The following is a 25678-nucleotide window of genomic DNA, read 5'->3' on the forward strand; positions in this document are numbered from 1 at the left end:
CTATGGTTCATACTGTGATGCCCCAAGACCGGCCCTCCAAATGCCTTCCATGGTTTCCGAGTTTCATTGTGTGATTTGTTTTGCTTGTTGCATTCATCTTTGCATCTTTTGCATTGCATCATGTCATCATGCCATCATTTTCTCAAAGCTAACTAAAACTCACTTAAATAAATTGCATGGATTTATGATCCATTTAAATTGAGGGAACTCACATGGTGGTTTCTCTTTAAAACATACTGTCCCGATATTTAGGGAGCTATTATAAAATATTCCACTATTTTGGAATTCACCTTAACACACTTGCAATTTAATTCTCATGCCCATTCTATCTCAAGTTCTTCCTCAAACTTTCCCAACAATTCTTGCCACTTATTATCGAGGCTCCTCTAAAACCTCATCAATTCTGGACCTCCCTCACCCACTTTCTATCCAAACCCATTTGAATTAAATTCAAATGTCTATGGACGTAGTTTGCCAAAACCTTTTCCAACCATTTTTGGTAAAACCTTCATATTTTCTTGGTCCAAGAAAATATCCCTGTTGGTCTAATTCTTTTTCTAACTCTCTCTTTCTTTTCTCCAAACTTCTCTTTATTTTTTTAAATGGAAGCCCAATTCAGCTTTCCGGGCCAGCCCCTTTCTTTCCTCTCCCTTTTCTCTCTTTGTTTTTCCCTGTTATGTGAGGAGGTTAGCAGCAGAAGCCCACCTCCCGGGCCATTTGCTCCTCTCTGCACAAGGCCTCCCGCAGCCTCCTAGGGCCAACGGCCTAGTTCCTCTCCTCCAAACCTAGCACCGACCGATACCCCTCTCTCTCCCTTGATCCCTTCCCTCGTCTGCCTCCTCGCACTGCCAGGAGAACCCATGCCTGAACCCCCATCTTCATCGATCCCATCTCTCCCTCTGTCCGCCAGCCTCGCACACCCATGCATGCAGGCCGCAAATCCCGCTGCGCCCGATCCCCTCGTCCTTCTCCTTTGGCCGCCGTAGGCTTCCTCGCTACATCCCCACCGCCTAACCTTGCCCGGCCTTCTCCTCTCTGCTCCTCCATGGGAGTCGTCCCGAGCTTGCCGCCCTGCCGCATTGCCAGGGATGCTGTCGTGGAATTGTCACGGCAGATGTCCTTAGTGTCAGGACTTAGTCGCGAGGCCAACACATCTATGTGGTAGCTTGAGAGGGGTTGAGCGGGACGAGATACGCGATGTTTTACCCAGGTTCGGCCCCTCACGGTGGAGGTAAAAGCCTACATCCTGCTTCATTGATATTGATGATGATGATCACGGTTACAAGAGTGCTCTATCTTGAGAGGTATTGTCTAAACCTAACTTGTCCAACTTGTGGAACTTGTGAATCTTGTCCCCTTTTGAGGAGCCCTGCCCCTCCTTATATATGTTGGAGGGGCGGATTACATGTAGAGTCCTATTAGGATTAGGACTAGTCTATCTTAATACAAACCGGATACAAGTCCAGGTCTTAACTCCTTGTAAGATAAATGTTCCTCATGCCTTTCCTCTTAAACCGGCCCACCATTAACATAAACCGGCATGTTGGGCCTTGGGCCTTGTCATCCGTTCGGAACACGCGCCGGGTCACCAATGAGTCTTCAGGCTCGTGAATCGTCATACCAGTGAACCGCTAGACACGTAAACCGCCAGACATGTAAACCACCAATCATGTAAACCGCCAATCCTCTGGCGGTTTACCAATGAAACGCCTAGTCCGGCCGGGTTATACTTTCGTCCGGTTTACGCCGCGGGGTATATCCCCGACATTAGCCCCCAAGTTTAGCTTGGATTTATTCATGGTAAACTTATGCTGCAAAATAAACACAAGAACAAATTTGACAGGTTATGCTCCGGGTTAAGAATTTTTGTAAACCGGTACCTGATCATCCTTAAGTCCTTGTTATTTCCTCCTTCTGGGAAATCCGGGTCAATAGACCAGCTTCATAATCAATTTGCCGACATTGGTTTGTCACCGAGAAATATTGTGAAGAATAACACCTTTAACTCAGCTCCCAAAGCGCCGGTTTAAGAAATATGGGTCTGAAAATACTTATCTGATTTTCAGCCGGTTTGAAGATGTAAAACTTGCCGGTTTAATATTACCAAAATGGCCGGTTTATAAATATTGATGGCGCCGGGTCATAATTGTTGTCGACACTGGGTCATGTAATTGATCTTCCTGATTTGCTCAAAACTGATAAAATGAAGATGTTCCTCCTTTATATGCATAATACCTGTAGCCCCCAAGTCTTAAGAGGAGAACATAGTGATAACTTAAGACTTGCTCCAATAAGTGTTTCAACCTTGAAGAAATCCGATTAGTTCGTCTCAATCATATAAACTGAATACTCCATATATGTAGCCCCCAAGTGCCGGGTTGTCATGCTTGCAGCAACCTGGGACTTGTAATTTGCTTATAAAAACTTCAATCAGTGTAACCCCCAAGGGCCGGGTCATTATGCAATAATGAGCAGGAACTTTGTAAATATAATAATGTAGATTTTAGCAGTGATGTGTAGCCCCCAAGGGCCGGCTTAGTAAGATAATACTGAACTGGGACTTGATATATACTTCAATGAAAATAACATCTTATAATGTAGCATCCATCGTAGGGCTTGAACCCACGTCCACAAGGTTAAGAGCTTTGTGCTTTACCAACTGAGCAATGGATCCTTCAATATTATGGACGAAAACTTGTGTACCTTGAATTGTTGACATGAGCAATTGGTAGCCCCCAAGGGCCGGCTCATTATAATATGATGAGTTGGGTCTTCAATAAGACTAGTAAAAATGACTTTGCATTAGCCCCCAAGTGTCATGATGCATGCTTGCAGTGACATGAGACTTGCATGTAATCTCGATTTGAATAATGTAGCCCCCAAGTGCCGGGTTGTAAGCCTGCAGCGACTCGGGACTATTCCTTCAATTGTAGAATAAATCATATCTATTGATAATAGGATAGCCATTGCGCTAAAGCAACTTTGAAAACCTCAATAATACCGGTTATTAATAACCATAAAAATCCAGCCATGTTGGCTATTCAAGATAACATAATCCGGTGAAAACCTTATTCATTCATATCATAATGAAAATTCAGCCAAACTTGGCTATTTGAATAATATAACCCAATGATTTATAAGCGCATGATTCCAATGGCTCAATCCAAATATATATACACTGGCAACTTATAGCCCAAAGCCAGGCCGGTTTAACAAACCTGTTTCTGCATACAACAAGTTTAAAGTGTCCTAGCGGTTTACCGCCGGACGGGTCATAATGCCCAACATATAACCCGGGTTTATAACCAAGGATGCACTTAAGAATAATCAAATATGAAATATATCATACCTGTGACATTGAATCACATTGTTGGTTTTACCAACTTTTTGTAGTAAGGGTGATAACCAAAGTCTTGAGTACTGATAACTCCTTCCATATTGTGCCGGTTTATGATAAAACCGTGTCGGGTTGTGATAAACACCGGTTTACTCCATAATAGGATGGTAACAGAAAATCAAACCGGGCAGATAATCTCCGGATTAAGATTTGACCGTGTTCTGTCAATTTGTAATTGATAGTTTGAACCGGTTTAAAACTTTCTCGGTTTAAAAACGCAACAAAAATAAAAGAAACAGTTATCAAGGAAAATATTGAAGCAAAGGCAATGATAAAACCATTTGCAAAAAGAGGCTTATTGAGCCGATCAGATGGTGTTACCATGGTGGGACACGACCAAGCTCCCCAATGGTGTAGCTATGGTTCAAGTCAGCCAGGTCCCCAAATGAAACCGTGGCATTATGCCGATCAAGAGGCGTGGCAATGGTTCGGGTTCGACCAAGCCCCCAAGTGATTCTATGGCCTTAGGCCAATCAAGAGGCGTGATTGGTTCAGACTTGACCATGTCCCCAAGTGATCTGGTGGCTTTCGCCTATCAAAAGGTGTTGCATTGGTTCGGACACGACCAAGCCCCCAAGTGATGTTTATAAAATTTTCAAGGGGTAAACCGGAGGCCGCTTTAAGACAGAACAGCTCCGTGTAACCACGCATGATGTAAAAGAACAGAGACCCCGCTTTATGAAGCAGAAGCCCCCATGTGATCAATAATATGTCAGGCCAGTAAGGCGGGATACCCATGTTTGAACCGCGCATCATGGCAGCAGGTCCTCTTTGGCAATTTTTAACTTTTTGCAAGAGATAAATTCTTCTTGAACCGGGATCTTGAACCGGATATTGAGAGCTTCAAAGCTTTGTGGGAGATATCTTTCCCTTGAACCGGATTTTAAACTGGAATCTTTATTTTTTAGCCAAAAATTTTCTGACGGCCTTTAAACTCGAACTTGCGAGAAGTTAATTCCTTTTTGAACCGGACATTGTTAAACCGGATTTGAGCGCTTCAGAGCTTTGTGGGAGAACAGATTTCCCTTGAACTAGATTGTAAACCGGATATTTGAGAGCTTCAGTGAGACTGACTTCCCTTGAGCTGGATTTTAAACCATCATTCTTTATTTTGAACCAACAATTTTCTAACGGCCTTTCAATTTTCATCAATATGGCGGTATCCTTCGGAACCGGGTTATCATTCCCTCCAATGACCCGGAGTTCCCGAGTCATGTCATTGTAGCCCCCGAGTCTCAAGGCGACTTGAGGAGTTGGCTTGAGATACTTCATAATTAACCGTGATATAGACCGGTTTGAATCCTGATGCGTTAGGTCAGCAATTATCACTGCGGAGTTGATGATCACCATGGTGAAACTGAAATCAGTCACGGCTGAGTCGGCCGCGGGTGCTGATAGATCTGTCGGCCACGGCATTTTTAAACCGGTGTGGACGGGAGAGTTGACCGCGATGTTGTAAACCAGCGTGGACGGTTGAGTCGACCACGGGTGTTATAAACCAGCGTGGACGGTTGAGTCGGTCACGGTGCTGTAAACCGGCGTGGACGGTTGAGTCGGCCACGGGTGTTGTAAACCGGCATGGACGGTTGAGTCGGCCATGGGTGTTATAAACCAGCATGGACGGTTGAGTCGGCCACGGGTGTTGTAAACCGGCGCAGACGGAGAGCCGCCTGCGGGCATTGTGAACCAGTGCGGACGGGGAGTCGGCTGCAGGCGTTGTAAACCGGCATGGATGGTTGAGTTAATCGCGGGCGCGGTCCCGGCACGCTGATGTAAACCGGACCACAGGGACGGTGACTTGCTCACGCTCATTCATCAGGTGGAATGACACGGACGAAACCCGCGATATAAACACAGTTATCCTGCGTACAAAACATACAGCAGGGCAAAGTAGTTGTTTGACCAATGAAATCAACATGTACTTAGCAAGAAATATATAGGACAAATATCACCTGATGTATTTTGTGGATGAAGAGGCCTGCGGCGATCCGAAGCCTGCTCCTGCGGCTCGGAGACAGTGTGAGTCTGTGCCCCATAACCAACTCTCCCTTTGGATCGTGGCTCGGCGGCCGTGACATCTTGTTTTTGGTCTTCCGGTCAAATATGGAGTTGTTTGTTTGGCCTCCTAAGTTGATGCCTCTGTACGTTTCTATTTTGCCGCAGCATGACGAGGCCGTAGCGGCAAAGGCGGGCCGGCTTGTGGCAGCAGCAAGCGATGACACTCGCGACCCGTGGCGGGAACCGAGTTGATTCAGTAGCGGCCACAAGAACGGCCCGGCCCATGGCAGCAACTGAAGCAGTGCGAGGTGGTGGCTCGGTCGAGGCCAACAGAGATGACGCCGGCTCAGGCTGCATCGGCGAGCGCGACGAAAACAAAACAAAAAACTTGCGAGATCTCCCCGTTTCCTACCATGACACACCAAAAAGATCGATCCAACTTCCCATTGATGATCGTCCAGCTATCTGAATCAGAGTAACTTGTTGATTTGCTCAATATAGTAAGCTGAGAAAAGTCCGATCCGTATCGTACTAGTAGCTTCATATGGTAGATTCACTGAACTTGCTCGAAATCCGTGCCAAGGTAAATAATTCCCTTTTGGTTGGCTGCCATCGATCCTACAGTTATGTACATGGAAAGATCCCATTGACTTTGTTTTGGCTATTCTTTCCATCACGTCTGTCTTTCATTGATACGATGATCAGGCCTGGATCCAATCCTCAGTTTTGCTGCAAATCGGATTGAACCGATGACTTGTATTTTCCTTCAGCAGATACGCATCTGGTCTCGTGCGCTGGCGCATAAACGCTAATTTTCTTATCTGAAATCTTGTATATCTCGCTTTGACTTATCATTGATGATGTTATCTTCTGCGCTGGCTCTTTTTCATCCGGCTTATCGCGAGCTTCTCGATCCCATGAAGAAATCCCTCCAAGAACTCAACACCACCGTGCACAGGCCCCACGGTGGGCGCCAACTGTCGTGGAATTGTCATAGCAGATGTCCTTAGTGTCCGGACTTAGTCACGAGGCCAACGCATCTATGTGGTAGCTTGAGAGGGGTTGAGCGGGACGAGAGACGCGATGTTTTACCCAGGTTCGGCCCCTCACGGTGGAGGTAAAAGCCTACATCCTGCTTCATTGATATTGATGATGATGATCACGGTTACAACAGTGCTCTATCTTGAGAGCTATTGTCTAAACCTAACTTGTCCAACTTGTGGAACTTGTGAATCTTGTCCCTTTTTGAGGAGTCCTGCCCCTCCTTATATATGTTAGAGGGGCGGATTACATGTAGAGTCCTATTAGGATTAGGACTAGTCTATCTTAATACAAACCGGATACAAGTCCAGGTCTTAACTCCTTGTAAGATAAATGTTCCTCATGCCTTTCCTCTTAAACCGGCCCACCATTAACATAAACTGGCATGCTGGGCCTTGGGCCTTGTCATCTGTCCGGAACATGCGCCAGGTCACCAATGAGTCTTCAGGCTCGTGAATCGTCATACCAGTGAACCGCCAGACACGTAAACCGCCAAACATGTAAACCACCAATCACGTAAACCGCCAATCCTCTGGTGGTTTACCAATGAAACGCCTAGTCTGGCCGGGTTATACTTCCGGCCGGTTTAGGCCATGGGGTATATCCCTGACAGACGCCGAGTGCCACCTTGCAACTTCACCAGCGACCTCGATCTCCGCCCGAGGCCCCTTTGTCTCCTCCTCATCGCTTGGCCGTCGCCCCGCTGCGTCTTGTCGAACTGCGCCGTCCGACCGTTCCCGCCCTCCTCCACCTGGCCTTCTCGCTGGAGATTGTGTCGTTGCATCTTCTTCACCTCCTGCCTCGAGCTCCACCCATCGACCTTCTCTGCTGCCTTGGCCGCGAGCGACCAGAGCTGCCATGTGTGTCCTTCCCGTCCCTGCCGCTGGATCGGGCCGGCTCCGCTCGGCTCCGCTCGGCTCCTCTCGCCCTGACTGTCCGTGCTCACTTCCTACCGTAGGGTCTCGTCTCTGCTTCGATCAAACGCATGAAGCTGTCGCCACCTGCTTCGTTAGTTTCAGGACGCGAGCGTTGCTCGCGTGACCGCGCCGTGAACCTCCTGAGTTCAACCACCTCTGCAGCCTCCTGTTGCTGCTTTGTGTACCTCGAATTGCTGTTGTGGTTGACGCCAAGGTCGACCACCGAACAGGAAATAACGCCAAGTACCTGGTCAACGAGGACCGCCAAGTTCGTCTTCCGTCGTCTCTGAAATCGCCAAGTACCACGACGCCAAGTGCCCCTTCGGAACCCCAAGCTGGATCTCTACCGTTGACTAGGTTCCAATAAGTTTGTCAAGTGAACGACTACCTCCACGATGATACGAGACAACTACAGGCGATGTGCATTTGGCCAAGTACCACTACCGTCGGACGCTCGAACGGCTACCGGCCGAAATGTCAAGTTCCTCGATGAACCGTGTACGGCTACCGTTTCCCGTGGATTCGCCTAAGTACCACGAAATTGACGACCCTACAAGTTCAACTACAGTTTCCATGTACGACCACCGTCGCCTCGGAGACGTTGGGTTCATCAAGTTCCTCTCTGGAAAAGTACCACTACTTCTACGACGATCCATGAACATCTCCATCGCTTTGAACTCGGTCCGCCTCAAAACGCATGTTTCGAAGGTATAACCGCTAAATCGACCCGTGAACAAATGCATGTGTGATGCATGAGATGCTCGTGTTTGCACCATGCTCGAATTGTCGCTTGCACGTTGTTCCTCCTCATTACCATGCCATCATCTCGTGGGAACCCGGTAACCGGGATCACCCCACCTTCCTTGCATGACACGCTCCCGCCACACTTTTGTTTGCACCTGTATCTCCATGAGCTACCAAAACCAATATGTTGCCGTGGCATCATTTTTGGATGCGTTGCCATGGCACCCCTTTCATTTCCGCCATGATGACAAATGCTTCATAACATGCTCTTATCAACATTTTCATAAATATTGCATAAAACTTGCAAATGTCATCCACATCATGATAACAACATTTAAAATGTTTTAATTGTTGTTTGCTTCATTTTCTAGATATGCACATGGGGATTTTCCGGAATGGTTGTTGTTATTTCTGGACTCATTTAAACTTGCCTAAATGTTTAGTTTACTTATGCTCCACCTCTTGCCATGTTTAGCAACATTTAATATTGTTGTGTACATAAATGGGAGTGAACTAAATAATAGAATGTGGTGTTTCGTCAATATGCAACTCGTTGCATATTGAGCTCCACTTAACTTGTAGTGTTGGTTGTGCACTTTGCCATGCCATGCATATTTAAATTGGACATGCATCATCCTTGGTTGTGCATCATGCCATGTTTATGCTTGTGTGTTTACCATGTTGCTTGTTTCTTTCCGGGTTGCTTCTCTCGTTAGCTTCAGTTTTGTTCCGGAGTTGTGAGGATTCGTTCGACTATGTCCGTTTGTCTTCTTCATGGACTCGTTCTTCTTCCTATCGGGATTCAGGCAAGATGACCATACCCTCTAAATCACTTCTATCTTTGCTTGCTAGTTGTTCGTTCTGTCGCTATGTCGCGCTACCTACCACTTGTTTATCAAGCCTCCCATATTGCCATGTCAAGCCTCTAACCCACCTTCCTAGCAAACTGTTGTTTGGCTATGTTACCGCTTTTGCTCGGCCCCTCTTATAGCGTTGCTAGTTGCAGGTGAAGATGAAGTTTGTTCCATGTTGGAACATGGATATGTTGGGATATCACAATATCTCTTATTTTAATTAATGCATATATACTTGGTAAAGGGTGGAAGGCTCGGCCTTATGCCTGGTGTTTTGTTCCACTCTTGCCGCCCTAGTTTCCGTCATACCATTGTTATGTTCCTTGATTTTGCGTTCCTTACGTGGTTGGGTGTTATGGGAACCCCTTGACAGTTTGCTTTGAATAAAACTCCTCCAGCAAGGCCCAACCTTGGTTTTAACATTTGCCACCACCACCTATTACTTTTCCCTTGGGAGTCGCGCTCCCGAGGGTCATCTTTATTTTAACCCCCCCGGGCCAGTGCTTCTCTAAGTGTTGGTCCGAACCGAGCTGCCTATGGGGCCACCTCGAGGAAACTTGAGGGCTGGTTTTACTCGTAGCTAGTCTCATTCGGTGTTGCCCTGAGAACGAGATACGTGTGACTCCTATCGGGATTGTCGGCACATCGGGTGGCTTTGCTGGTCTTGTTATACCATTGTCGAAATGTCTTGTAACTTGAATTCCGAGACTGATCGGGTCTTTTCGGGAGAAGGAATATCCTTCGTTGACCGTGAGAGCTTGTGATGGGCTAAGTTGGGACACCCCTGCAGGGTACAAAATTTCGAGAGCCGTGCCCACGGTTATGTGGCAGGGGAATTTCTTAATATCCGGTTGTAGAGAAATTGACACTTGAATTAATTAAAAATGCATCAACCACGTGTGTGACCGTGATGGTCTCTTTCCGGCGGAGTCCGGGAAGTGAACACGGTCTTGTGTTATGCTTGAATGTAAGTAGTTTCAAGATCACTTCTTGATCAATTCTAGCTTCTCGACCGATGCGTTGCTTCTCTTCTCGCTCTTATTTGTGTATGTTAGCCACCATATTTGCTTAGCGCTTGCTGCAGCTCCACCTCATTACCCTATCCTACCCATAAGCTTAAGTAGTCTTGATCTCGCGGGTGTGAGATTGCTGAGTCCTCGTGACTCACAGATACTTCCAAATAGTTGAAGCTGCCGATGATACCAGTGCAGGTGATGCTACCGAGCTCAAGTGGGAGCTCGATGAAGATCTTGTTCGTGGTGTTGTGTCTTTTCCGGTTGATAAGTAGTGGAGCCCAGTTGGGTCGACAGGGGATCTAGCAATTGGGGTTGTCTTCTTTTATTTTGGTTCCCTAGTCGGACCTTGATTGTACTCTGGATGATGTATGTTTAACTTGTATTTGTGTGAAGTGGCGATTGTAAGACAACTCTTTATCCCTTTCTTATTCGGTACATGCGATCGTGTGAAGATTACCCCTCTTGCAACAAAACTACCATGTGGCTATGCCTCTAAGTCGTGCTCCGACACGTGGGAGATATAACCGCACCGTGGGTGTCACAAGTTGGTAATCAGAGCCATCCACGACTTAGGAGCCCCCTGCTTGATCAAATCGTTGACGTTGTTGAGTCTCGCAATTTTTTTGAGTCTTAGGATTATATATATCGGAGAGAAGGATTCTTTTTAATCCCCAGTCCCTTCGTCGCTCTGGTGAGGCCTCCTGACATAGAAGTTTTGACTTTTCTCTCCTCAAATTTCACAAATTTTTTTTAGCATCACACACGTATTCTTGTGACGAGAACATTGTTCTTGGTGCCTCCTGACATTTAGGGGTTCTGGCAGTGTCCCGGGGAATTGAGCTCCGAGGTGTTGTCGTCACAATTTTATCGTTGCAGTTCCGGAATACCTGAGTTCGCCAACATCGAAAATCTCTTTTATGCAGTTGTTGGTGAGATAACCTCGACACCACCCAGTACTGGGGCGGGAGTTCGGGAGTATTGCCATAACTCGTATAACGGATGCTTTTCAAAGGTTGAGGTACACGATTTCCGAAGGTTTCTTGGTTATGTGTTGAAGGATGGATACATCCGGATTGTCACACCCTGATTTTCATGCCACGACACTTAAGCTAATAAATCATGATAAAGTGTGGTTTGACAAAAACTTTTGCATTATTTGGCTTTTATTTGGAGTTGGTTTTCTCTCTGTGTTTTTCAAGTGCTCTTTAAAGTCAACACAACTCCCCCTGCTATACTTCATCTCCTTGCCCCAAAATTCTGCCCAATGATCATGCCATGTGTATAGTGCAATATAGTATTTTCTTACAAAAATGATTTGGCCAAATAGTATTTTCAAAAATTAGTTTTCCAAAACCCCTTGAATTGAGGTTTGTACTACAAGTACTTGATTTGGGGTATGAAAAATATTTCAAAGAGTATATTTGAAACCTAGTAGATATAGGACTCCCATAAACCACAAAAATAAAATTTTAGAAGTAATTTTCCTATTTTATTTAAAGGATTTTTCTTAAGGCCGGAAATGGTCTTTAATAGGTTAATATTATTTTAAAGCTTCAAAGATATTTGAGAAAAATCAGGGAAACTCAATGGACATATATTTTCCATATATAAGAGTTTCAACACATGGTCATGTTCAAAATATTGGGCAAAATTCTCCAAAACCATTTCTATCCATTTCAAGTATTTGAAATATTTCTACAAGAATATTTTCAAATAAATCCAGGAAAATTCTAGCAAGTCGCATATGCATAATGTGATGATATTGCAAAGTTTCGTATCAATCAAAATAATTTTGGTTCACAAAAGTGCCCCAAAACCCTCTGTGTCCAGATCCAAGTTTGAACAACTCTACATCGGCAACTTTCTCCATTTGATCCCAAACTTTGTGGACATTCTCAAATACCCAAATGATGAAACTACACCAATTGGTGCATCAAGGAGAATAGTTTTGGATGACTAGATCTTGAAAAACCCATTTCTGTTGATTTCTAGGGTTTACAAAAGTTGCATTGGCAACTTTTCCCAAATGAGCTCAAAATTGGTGGAAGACCCTAATTATACGTTCCATTTCACCCTGTGGAGTCTCATACCAAATGGAATTCATTTAGCTGCCCAAACCAACAACAAACACCTTCTGCCACTTTACTAAAACAACTACCTTGACCTCTTCTACTCTTCTCCATGGCCTCAACTTTTTACCACAGCTAATCCTGACCCTCTTCTACCTCCAGTAACTTTCCCCTGGCCATTGCTCAACGATTAATGGGTTAAACACCCCCATTTACTTCCCTGGACAGCAAGTTCTCTCTCTCCCTCAACCTCCCTCCTCACTCCACTAGCTCCCCAGGGCATCCAAGGCCATAGCCCACTTCTTTACTCCCCCCTAGAGCTACCAGACACCTTTGGCTGCCCCCACACTTCTTAGAAAATGGCATGCCAAGCCATTTGGGTGCTCTAGAGCGTGCTACAATGCGTCCAGGCACTGTAGCCCCCCTGTCAAGCACCCCCGGCCACCTCGGGCGTCCCCAGCACGCCCGATGACGCGCCTCGGCGTCTGGGACACGACAGCTGGTCCGCCCCCTCCTTCCTCTCTCTCTCTCCTGCCCCTGCTCGCACGCACACCATGGCCGCCCGAGAGCTCCAATGAGCACGCTCACACGCGCGATGCCCTGACGCTTCCCCACTCCTTCTATCCCTTCCTCTGGGTGTAGACCACCCCTACAAACACCCCGGACATGCCCACGTGAGCCCTCGTGACATACAGCGACGACAACAACCTCGCCGGCGCATGGGTCCACGGCAAGCCCTGGCCTAGCTATATAAGACATCCCCGAGCCCTCCTCTCCTCACCACTTGACCTCTGCAGCTCCAAAACACCCCCTGAACCACCCACTCCTCTCCAGAAGCACCCAAGCTCAAGATCGAGCTCGAGCTCCGCCGATTTGGCTCACCGGAGTTCGCGAGGTACATGCCTCCCCCGCTCCTCCTCCGCCTCAATCTGGAACCCCTGAACCCCCTAATTGTTTTCCCCCTGTTTCCCCTCTTTGTAGCTGCCGAAAATAGCCAGAACCGTCGCCACCCGAAGCTCCTCCACCACATGACCTCGTTGCCGGTGAACCAGGCCACCCCGGTGACCGCAATCACCTCCACTCGAATGGCCACTCTTCGCTGAGTCCAGTCGTGCTCTCGCCCAACCTCGCCGTGCCCTGCATCGACGCCGGTGAGCTCGCCGGCCGTCTGGACTCGGGGTTAGGGATGATAGGCGGGCCCCGCCTGCTAGCCTCTCCTCTCCATAGCCCCTCTCTCTCTCACTGACTCCTGGGCCCCGGTCGTCAGGTTTAAACCTAGTGCGCGTAGGGGCACCAGTGCGCTGGGCCGCCTCTCTGGCTGGGCCTGCTACGCTGCGGCTGTTCTGGCCCAGCAGGCACAGTGCCCCTTCTCCTTTTTCTTTTCTATCAAACTTGTAAAAATTCCACACGATTAAATATTAATCCAAATTCAATAATTCCAGTTCCTAAAATCTTGTAAAAATCCCACCTATTTAACGGTATAACTTTCATTCATTTCCAACCAACTTTTATGTACTATTCATATTCATATTCGAATTTGAATATATTTAAACCCCTCTGAAAATCCATTTCATCTATTCTGCTACTCCAAGTCCAAAACTAGGAATTTTCCCTTTCTTAGTTTTCACCCTAGTATTTACCAAAAATGAGTTGACATTTTTCTAAGCACTTTGGTTTTTCTGATTTATTATTGCCTTATTTTTCTCGTTATTATTTTGCGACGATAGATTGCGTTGCTGATGAAGGAGTTGGACCAGAAGACTTTGAAGACCCAGAAGACTTTCCTGAGCCAGGCAAGCAGCCCTTTGACCATGTCTATGAAACCTTTTTATACATGTCATATAGCACTTTTATTGCTTGCATCGGAGACATGATGATGAGGTGACCACATGGGGTGGTTTGCCACCGTTACTTCCTCGTTGATACTTGCATGGTGCATGACCCTACCTCCTTATGAGGGTTATGCCGGTGGGAGTAGATAGGAAGCTAGAGTAGTTGCTACGCAAAAAGGGACGGGAATATGCATGGTGATGGGGACAAAGTATTTACAAAAGACTCTTTTTTTTCGAAAACCCCGTCGGGTGCCACTTATGCCAAGGGAGATAATGATATGGGTAACCACTTGATGACGAAGTGGTGTACCGAGGCTAGTGTGTGTGTGTGTTGTTTTTGAAAACGAATTAGATTTAAGATTTGTCGACTGTCCCAACCTTACATGCGCAACCACTCTACCCTTGTATGGGAAAGGGCATTATTGATTACCTAGGCCGATAATAGCTTGGAGCCCACATTACTAGTGATGGGGGAGAGTTGGTGCTCTCTCTCGGGACGGGTTCGTGCCAGGTAGGGCGGCCATGACTGTTTTTATAGGGCATCGGACACACCGTTGGTACTCCGTGCTTGTGGTATGTGATAAATATGGGAGCAAGGCTCCACAATTATTAAGATGTGAAATGTTGGGCACGGGGGTTACTACCAATCGAGTGGACTCTATGTTAGTGTCGTCTAGGGAAAGATAGTTATCGGGTGCTTACCCCGGGTACTTGAGGTACCGCGGGTCGTGGATGACACGGAAGTTCCCCGGATCTTGTGGGTAAAGTGTGCAACCTCTGCAGAGTGTAAAACTATTTGAATAGCCGTGTCCACGATCAAGGACAGTTGGGTGGTGCTGCTTAAACTACGTCCAGAGTTTTACAAACCGCGCGTGTGTGTGTGTTGATGAAGCCAATTGGGTTAGGTCAGATGACTTGACACGATGATCAAGTTGGATTGGTGTCCAACTCTGCTTATGTTGATATCTGCAACTTGTTCATACGGATATCTGTACCCTCATGATGCATACTTTACAGGTTGATAGATCATGTCATTGCACCCAAAACTAGCTTCCTGCAAACTACCTACTTAGTGCTATATCATTGCATTATTATGCCTTGTTTCAATCATGGATTGCTTGCGAGTACATTCAAAGTACTCATTGGCTTGGAACTAGTTATTTAATTGGCCACACATGGAAGAACAGGAGTTCAAAGAAGAGTTCTTTGGAGATGAACATGCGAACTAGGACGTTTCCTAGTCAGAATGCCTGTAGGGTTAAGGCAGATGGCATGGGTTCTACTTTTCAACGAAGATTTCCGCTGCTTAAGTTTATTTGGTATTCAGCCCTTGTGGCTTTATCTATGTAAGACTTGACCATAATGGTCATAATTTGTGTAAGACGGTATGTATGGATGTAAGACTCTTGTTATTCAGCTTCTGTGTGTTCAATGAGCATTGATCTCTGGGATCATTGTACACGTGCATTCAGTGATCATGACTTATTAGTCGGGGTCCCCACAGAGGTGGTATCAGAGCCATCCTAACTGTAGGAAGCCTTAGTTAGCATGATCGTTAGTCAGGGTAAAAGTATTTCCAAAACTATTACTAGTTTTCAAAATTATCTATACTTCTCTTTCCCTCTGAGTTTTTATGAAAAACTAAGGTATATTTTCCCTATTGATCTCTTCCCTTCAAAACTTATGCAAATGGTCACTAGTACCCTTATGCCCCTGACCACTGGATTCCTCGTAATCCTCATGGATAATCTAGGAGGAAGACACCTTGCCGGACACTCACACACATCTTCTGAGCACAAGATTGGTGACACCACAACAAGACGATACCAACAGAAGATACATCCTCGAGGAATGAGGACATGAAGACCCAAAAGATGGGGACACCTTTGACACTGCCCCATGATGATGCAACCTTTTCCTATGACGATCACAAGACCATGATATACATCGCTAATAGAGCAATCATGTCTTTACCATTGTTGTATCGGCAACCACCATTGGATGAGAACCTTGCCATTTGGCCCACCTCACTATAGTGAGCAGGAAAACGGTTCTCTTCATCCCCCGCTCTTGGTGTCGATGTTGTCATCAACATAACCGACATGTTGGACCTCTACTTTGGCTTGCTAACATCATTGCATAAATGGATACCTACCTGGTACCATCGACGCCTTAGAAGGCAAAATGGATCGTCAATATTAAGAAGACAACAGAAGACCGAGTCGATGCCAGCTACGAGGAACCACCTCCACCCTGTCAGCTCGTTAGGTGAGAGGTTGTTGAAGATTTTTCAGGCCGACCCGGATCATTTCATCGAACAACTACAAAAGACATAGAGACACACGAGGAAAACCCAGAAGACTGCACGAGACACGAAGCTAGCACGACTACTGAGTCCGAGAACCCCTAGGGTAGGATGAGTCGTGTACCCCCTATGCGCAGTCGAGTTCATATGATGGTTCAAATAGAACCATGATTGTGTGTTGCTTGTTTTTATTTGTTTGTGTTTTGATATAGGTCGCACTTTTGCCATAGGCAACAAGTACGCGACTATATCACCTTCCATACCTTGTTTCTTTTGTTTGGCCCTTTTTGCACATGATTGTTTGCACTTGCACTATATAACCCCCTTTAGGCATTCCCTTCCTATATGCTACTTTTCCTTCTCATCTCTCTCCTCAACTGAAGACCAACAAGACAAGATACACCAAGGATTCTACTTCGGCAACCACTAGCACTGAAGATTTTTTCTACAACCTCCTCGACCAAGTGCAACCCTGTAGAGATATGTTTACCCCTCAAGACTGGAAACCCATCTCTAGACCCTTCGAGACTTCACGAGATACCCCAGCTCAAATCCTTAACCATGTGCTTAACCCGCAGAATTGCAAGAGAACCAGTTAATCCTCTGTAACCTTGCACAACACTAGGTTCATTATGGAACTAGTGGACATAGTGAATGAGCACATTATCATCCTAAGATAGCACCAAAACTGACGATGCCATAGGGAAGATCAATTTGAGGATGTAGGAATAGAGGACAAATGACTTTGATGAGTTTATATCAGTGACCTTGAGGAATTATCTGAGAATTTGGTGGATCATGAGGCTTTCATGTTGGTAGATGAACTTGGTGGGCTCGTGTTCAGTAGCATAGACTTCATTACTCGTGGAGTAAATTGGATTTAGTAAGATGATTATGATCGCAAGATGAAATTCTTGGAAGAATATGGATTTGACTGAGCCATGGGATATTGATAGGAGATAGTTGATATTACAATAATGACTTAGGGGAAACATGTAGGAATTCTTGTTGGACATGAGATTTGGATTAAATAGGTGATCGTAGTGGAGTATAGGTGTTGAGTAAGTCTACATGGTTCGGAGTAAATTGGATTTAGACTGATGATCTTGATCATGATACCATGTTTCTTGATGGACGATAAACAAGGAGATTGGATTAATTGTCGGAGTTGATTTAGGGAATCTATATAAGCTTGACCTTGGAGTTTACTTGACCATGGAAGTTGGTGGACTTACTATAGTAGAGACAGCCCTTTCAAGTATTTGGGGATTATTAGGGACTTTAGGAGATCATGTGGAACACCATAGACACTGGATTTGTAGAATTAAAGGATTATGTAGTGATTAATGGAAGTTAATGGGTTGTTGGAGTTGATTCATAGGAAGGAAACAAGATTTTGGAGTGGCATACGACGTGTTTCCTTAGGATTGAGATACACTAACATGGACCTTGGAAGAATAGGATGAGCACTTGGATTGTTGTGTTTTATTCCCGCTTGGAAGCTTGTATGCTCTACCCATGGATTTTTAGGGGTAGCCATACATATGAGTTTGGGGATCGTAGACATATATGATTTTATTAGACCTCCTCTCAGGAGTCACGAGTATATGGATCACATGAGTGATGATTGGATTTAGCCTATACGAGATGATTCTTTCGGTGATATAAGGTTATTTGTTTGAAGGACTAGATAGACTATTAGCATCTCAGAAACCGTGCTTAAAGATAAGATGATAAATGTTCACTTGCACACTAGAATCCTTGAAACCCTTAAGCCCTACTAAGCCACAACATGGTCGGATCATGACCATGGGATTTGGCTCTAGGTCAAGTAGACCCTGACCAACACTCGACCGTGACCACCACCAATACCCCCATCCTACTTTATGTACCTCATGAACAAGTCTTCATGGAGTACTTGGACAAGTTGGTTGTCATCTTTAGTGACATACTTGTCTACCCGGAAATGGAAGAAGAGCCGTTCAGCTGGTTAGAAACATTGGAAGACTGCCATGTCAAGAAGAACTATACCAAGCATCGTCGTAAAGAAGTGAACTTCCTCGTCGAAGATCATGTGTCTCTTCAAACTTCTTGTCTCAAAGGAACCAAGCATTTCCATGTCAAAAGGGAAGCTCACACCAAGATTTATCGTCCCTCTCCAAGATCACTGCAAGAAGAAGAATAGACGGCTGCCAGCTAGAGTTACCACCTGAGTCACCCACTATGCACAACATTTATCCACACGACACCACTCCGAAAATGTTTCCAACTTGCTAACTAGTCCGGTCTCTACAAGGACATCGATCACCGAGCCATTGACCTCCAACCTAATATGACCTACGCGAGAGACCCCAATTGCAATCCGGATCAAGCATGACGTCATACACAAAGCCACGCCATCGAGTACTTCAATGTTCAATGGAGCACCACTCGGAAGCACAAGCAATATGGGGACGCGAAGACTACCCCCAAATCCAGTTTTTGTATTCCTTTCCATGCCTAGTTTGGGAATCTTGGGGACGAGATTCTTGTAAGGGGGGTAGGTCTGTCACACCCTGATTTTCATACCACAACACTTAATCTAATAAATCATGATAAAGTGTGGTCTGGCAAAAACTTTTGCATTATTTGGCTTTTATTTGGAGTTGGTTTTCTCTCTGTGTTTTTCAAGTGCTTTTTAAAGTCAACACAACTCCCCCTTATATACTTCATCTCCTTGCCCCAAACTTCTGCCCAATTATTATGCCATGTGTATAGTGCAACATAGTATTTTCTTACAAAAATAATTTGGCCAAATAGTATTTTCAAAATTTAGTTTTCCAAAACCCCCTGAATTGAGGTTTGCACTACAAGTACTTGATTTGGGGTATGAAAAATATTTCAAAGAGTATATTTGAAACCTAGTAGATATAGGACTCCCATAAACCACAAAAATAATTTTAAAAGTAATTTTCCTATTTTATTTGAAGGCTTTTTCTTAAGTCCAGAAATGGTCTTTAATAGGTTAAAATTATTTTAAAGCTTCAAAAATATTTGAGAAAAATCAGGGAAACTCAGTGGACATATATTTTCCATATATAAGAGTTTCAACACATGGTCATGTTCAAAATATTGGGCAAAATTCTCCAAAACCATTTCTGTCCATTTCAAGTATTTGGAATATTTCTACAAGAAATATTTTCAAATAAATCGAGGAAAATTCTAGCAAGTCACATATGCATAATGTGATGATATTGCAAAGTTTCATATCAATCAAAATAATTTTGGTTAACAAAAGTGCCCCAAAACCCTCTCTGTCCAGATCGAAGTTTGAACAACTCTACATTGGCAACTTTCTCCATTTGATCCCAAACTTTGTGGACATTCTCAAATACCCAAATGATGAAACTACACCAATTGGTGCATCAAGGAGAATAGTTTTGGATGACTAGATCTTGAAAAACCCATTTCTGTTGATTTCTAGGGTTTACAAAAGTTGCATTGGCAACTTTTCCCAAATGAGCTCAAAATTGGTGGAAGACCCTAATTATATGTTCCATTTCACCCTGTGGAGTCTCATACCAAATGGAATTCATTTACCTGCCCAAACCAATAACAAACACCTTTTGCCACTTTACCAAAACAACTACATTGACCTCTTCCACTCTTCTCCATGGCCTCAACTTTTTACCACATCTACTACTGACCCTCTTCTACCTCTAGTAACTTTTTACATGTCTTTACAAAGCTTTACTTGCTATTCTCTATATCTTTATCTAAAGCTTTGATGTATGTTGTCATCAATTACCAAAAAGGGGGAGATTGAAAGCACAAGTGCTCCCTGGGTGGTTTTGGTAATTAATTTCAACATATCTCTTGTTGGACTAACACTTTTACCTAGTATATTTCAGATAAGTTCAACAATGGAGTGGCATGGACTAGAGGATGTGGAACCCCTTCAAGATGCTAAGGACAAAGGATTGGCTCAAGCTTCAAGATCAAGACTCTACATTTTGTATTTTAGTGATCCAAGATCACATTGAGTCTATAGGAAAAGCCAATACTATCAAGAGGGGATGAGGTGTTGCTTAATGGCTTGCTTGCTCAAAGTGCTTACTGATATGCTCCAAAACCCTCAACTACCTTCCCACATCCACATATGACCTAAACTAAAAGTCAAACTCGGCCCCACCGATTCTTTCTATCCGGGGCCACCGAGTTTCAAATGTCATAGCCACTGCCACAAACCCTAGGCAAATCGGTCTCACCTATAAGGATCTCGATCTCACCGAGATGGGATTGTAATCTTTCTGTTTCCCTTCGCAACGTTTCGGTCTTACCGAGATGAGCGATCGGTCCCACTGAGATTGCAATGTAAACTCTCTGTTTCCCTTCTGTAACATTTCGGTCTCACCGAGATGAGCGAATCGGTCCCACCGAGTTTACCTGACCAACTCTCTGATTAGCTTATTACCAAAATCGGTCCCACCGTGTTTGTGTAATCGGTCACACCGAGATTACGTTATGCCCCAACCCTAACCATATCGGTCCTACCGAGTTGCATCTCAGTCCCACCGAAAATCCTAACGGTCACTAGGTTTGCTGAATCGGTCCGACAGAGTTTAACCATTCGGTCCCACTGAGTTTGGCAAATTGTGTGTAACGGTTAGATTTTGTGTGGAGGCTATATATACCCCTCCGCCCACTCTTCATTTGTGGAGAGAGCCATCAGAACATACCTACATTTCCAATACACATTTTCTGAGAGAGAACCACCTACACTTGTGTTGAGGTCAAGATATTCCATTCCAACCATATGAATCTTGATCTCTAGCCTTCCCCAAGTTGCTTTCCACTCAAATATTCTTTCCACCAAATCCAAATCCTATGAGAGAGAGTTGAGTGTTGGGGAGACTATCATTTGAAGCACAAGAGCAAGGAGTTCATCATCAACACACCATTTGTTACTTCTTGGAGAGTGGTGTCTCCTAGATTGGCTAGGTGTCACTTGGGAGCCTCCGACAATATTGTGGAGTTGAACCAAGGAGTTTGTAAGGGCAAGGAGATCGCCTACTTCGTGAAGATCTACCGCTAGTGAGGCAAGTCCTTCGTGGGCGACGACCGTGATGGAATAGACAAGGTTGCTTCTTCGTGGACCCTTCGTGGGTGGAGCCCTCCGTGGACTCGCGCAACCGTTACCCTCTGTGGGTTGAAGTCCCCATCAACGTGGATGTACGATAGCACCACCTATCGGAACCACGACAAAAACATCCGTGTCTCCAATTGCGTTTGAATACTCCAAACCCTTCTCTTTACATTCTTGCAAGTTGCATGCTTTACTTTCCGCTGCTCATATACTCATTGCATGCTTGCTTGATATGTATTGTGTTTGTTAAACTTGTGCTTAAACTCCATTTAAACTTAAGAATATTAAAAACTGCAACTTTTGGCACTTAGTGTCTAATCACCCCCTCTAGACACCTCTTCTCGATCCTTTCAATTGGTATCAGAGCATTGGTCTCCATTGCCTTGGTTTAAACACCATTGGAGAAAGATGGATGTGTCTACATTGGGGAGTCTTAGACATAGAGTGCCTATTCTTGATGGAGAGTATTTTCATGAGTGGAAAAATGAAATGCTTGAGATTTTCAATGAATATCATTTGAACAAGTACATTACTAGCCCTTGTGCACCTCATGTTGATTCTTTGCACCCTACCCTAGATGAAGATATTGACATGATTCACAATCTTAGAATTGTTAATCTTATCATTAGAGGCTCGCCTAGAAACTTGATTGGATGTTTGCCGACTCTTAAGTGTGCCTACACCATATGGAAATTTCTTAAGGAACTCTTTCCTAATTGCTCCTTGAAAGATCTAGATGAAATCCTCCATAAGTCTATTGCTTTGATTAAGATGAGTTCCAATGATCCAAATTTGGTGACTGCTTAATTGAGCTTACTAATCTTACGAGTGCCAAAGGAGATGCTAGAATCATTAGCAATATCATTTCGAGAGCTATTAGAATTCATAAAGATAACTACAGAAATGATCATTTATCTAATGAATTGCCCTCTCTAGGAATTGATCAATCACAAGATGATGTTGAACATGAATACTCAGATGAGGATGATGATGATGATAGTGACTATGATCTCGATGATGCGATGAGACACTTTGGTCTTATGGCAAATCTTCGCGGCTACAAGGCTGGAGGAAAGGAATGGGTCCTTGATAGTGGATGTACTGATCATATGACCGGAGATAAAGACATGTTCCGTGAGTTAATGAAAATGACGGCCCTCGAAAGTATGTCACTTTTGGTGATAATTCAAAGGTTAAGGTGGTTGGCCTTGGTAAGGTGGCCAACTCACATGATAGCTCCATACAAAATGTCATGCTCGTTGAATCTCTTGGCTACAACTTACTTTCAGTATCTAGACTTGCTGATTTCGGTTTCAATGTCCTATTTACTGAAGTAGACTGCCAAGTGTTTCATAGATATAATCATAAAATGGTCTTTACCGGTATACGTAGAGGAGATCTTTACATTGTTGATTTCACTAAAAAGGCTCAACCTAAAACTTGCTTAATTGTTAAATCTTCTAAAGGCTGGTTGTGGCATAGAAGACTAGGTCACGTTGGTATGCGAAATCTTGATAAGCTTATTAAAGGTGATCATATCCTTGGAATAAAAGATGTCATATTTGACAAGGATAGACTTTGTAGTGCTTGTCAAGCAGGGAAACAAGTTGGAGGAAGTCACCGCGCGAAGAACATCATGACCACAAGAAGACCACTCGAGCTACTTCACATGGATCTCTTTGGTCCAAATGCCTACAAGAGTCTCGATGGTAACTCATTTGGTCTAGTCATAGTTGATGATTTTTCAAGATTTACGTGGGTGTTCTTTCTTGATGACAAATCGCAGGTCCAAAAGATCTTCAAAAACTTCGCTAGGAAGGCCCAAAATCAGTTTGACGGGAAGATCAAGAAGGTTCGGAGCGACAACGAAACGGAGTTCAAGAACGCAAATGTGGACACCTTTATTGACAAAGAAGGGATTTCACACGAGTTCTCGGCTACGTACACACCTCAACAAAATGGAGTTGTTGAAAGGAAGAACCGGACTCTTATTGAGATGGCAAGAACGATGCTTGATGAGTACAAAACGCCAAAGCACTTTTGGGCGGAAGCGGTTGAGACAGCTTGTCATGCAACAAATCGCTTGTATCTTCACAAGCTACTCGGCAAGACGGCATACGAGCTCCTCACCGGTAACAAACCCCAAGTTGGATACTTTCGAGTATTCGACTCAAAGTGCTACATTCTTGATAAGCATCGTCATTCTAAATTTGCTCCTAAATCTCATGAAGGTTTCCTACTTGGTTATGGCTCAAACTCTCACACTTACCGTGTCTACAACAATTTCACCCGAAAGGTTGAAGAGACGGTAGATGTGATGTTTGATGAATCTAACGGCTCGCAAGTAGAGCAATTGCCAATTGATGTAGGAGACAAAGACCCTTCGGAAGCAATTCAAGACTTGTCCATTGGCAAGATTCATCCAACGGAAGTGAAGGAGAGTACCTCGTCCGTCCAAGTGGAAGCTTCTACCTCACGACAAGGTGAACCAAGAGTTGATATAGAAGCATCCACAAGTGGGACACACCAAGATGAAGAAAATGAGGAAGCGCACCAAGATGAACATCAACAACCTCCTTCTCCACCACGACAAGAGAACGACAACGTCAACAATGAAGAAGGCCAAGAATAAGAACAAGATGAAGAGGATGTTCCACCCCGACCCAAGCAAAAGCTTTCACGAGTTCGAGCAAGAATTGCCAAAGATCATCCCGTCGAGAAAATCTACAATGATATCCAAACCGGGAGAATCACTCGCTCTAAAACTCATTTAGCTAACTTTTGTGAACATTACTCATTCATCTCTAGCATTGAACCTATGAAGGTTGAAGAAGCATTGGAGGATCCGGACTGGATAAACGCTATGCATGAAGAGCTCCACAACTTTGAGAGAAATCAAGTGTGGACATTGGTCGAGAAGCCCAACAACAACCACAACGTCATTGGTACCAAATGGGTGTTTCGCAACAAGCAAGATGAAGATGGACAAGTGGCTTGCAACAAAGCATGTCTCGTCGCCCAAGGCTACACACAAGTTGAAGGTATGGACTATGGTGAGACATATGCTCCCGTTGCTAGACTTGAGTCCATTCGCATCTTACTTGCTTATGCTAATCACCATGATATCACCTTGTACCAAATGGACATTAAAAGTGCTTTTCTAAATGGCAAAATTGAGGAGGAAGTCTATGTTAAGCAACCTCCCGGCTTCGTCAATCCTAAGAAACCTAATCATGTTTACAAACTTCACAAAGCCCTTTATGGTCTTAAACAAGCTCCTAGAGCATGGTATAAATGCTTGACCAAGTTCCTTATTGAAAAAGGCTTTGAAATTGGTAAGATTGATTCTACTCTTTTTACTAAAAGGGTTAATGGAGAACTATTTGTGTGCCAAATTTATGTTGATGATATCATATTTGGTTCAACTAACCCTCATTTTAGTGAGAAGTTTGGAAAGCTAATGTTGGAGAAGTTTGAGATGTCTATGATGAGTGAACTCAAATTCTTTCTCGGTTTGCAAATCAAGCAAACTAAGGAAGGTACCTTTGTCTCTCAAACAAAGTACACCAAGGACTTATTCAAGAAGTTCAATATGCAAGAATGCAAAGGTATGACTACACCCATGCCTACTAGTGGACATCTTGATTTGACCAAAGATGGTGAACCGGATGATCAAAAGGTTTATCTCTCTATGATTGGTTCATTGTTATATCTATGTGCCTCTCGTCCCGATATTATGCTAACTGTGTGCATGTGTGCATGATATCAAGCTGCTCCTAAAGAGTGCCATCTTAAGGCTATGAAAAGGATAGTGAGATACCTAATCCATACACCAAATTTTGGCATTTGGTGTCCTAAGAGGTCCTCTTTTGATCTTGTTGGCTACTCCGATTCGGACTATGCCGGAGACAAGGTTGATAGAAATCCACTTCGGGTACTTGTCAATTCCTTGGTAGATCTCTTGTGTCTTGGTCTTCCAAGAAACAAAACTCGGTATCCTTATCCACCGCCGAAGCGGAATACATTGCCACTGGTTCATGTTGTGCTCAATTACTTTGGATGACCCAAACTCTTAAAGTTTATGGGATATATGTGAAACATGTTCCATTGCTATGTGACAATGGAAGTGCTATTAAGATTTCTCACAATCCCGTGCAACATTCTCAAACTAAGCATATTGAAGTTCGTCATCATTTCATTCGAGATCATGTTGCAAAAGGGGACATTAACCTTAAGCATGTTCGCACCGATAAGCAATTGGTGGATATATTCACTAAACCACTTGATGAGAAAGTGTTTTGCAGGTTGAGAGGTGAATTGAACATCATTGATGCTTCAAACTTGGAGTAGGAACTCCATTTGATACATGCGGGGCATGAG

Source organism: Triticum aestivum, chromosome 6A (assembly GCF_018294505.1).
Source record: "Triticum aestivum cultivar Chinese Spring chromosome 6A, IWGSC CS RefSeq v2.1, whole genome shotgun sequence".
Lineage (NCBI taxonomy): Eukaryota > Viridiplantae > Streptophyta > Magnoliopsida > Poales > Poaceae > Triticum > Triticum aestivum.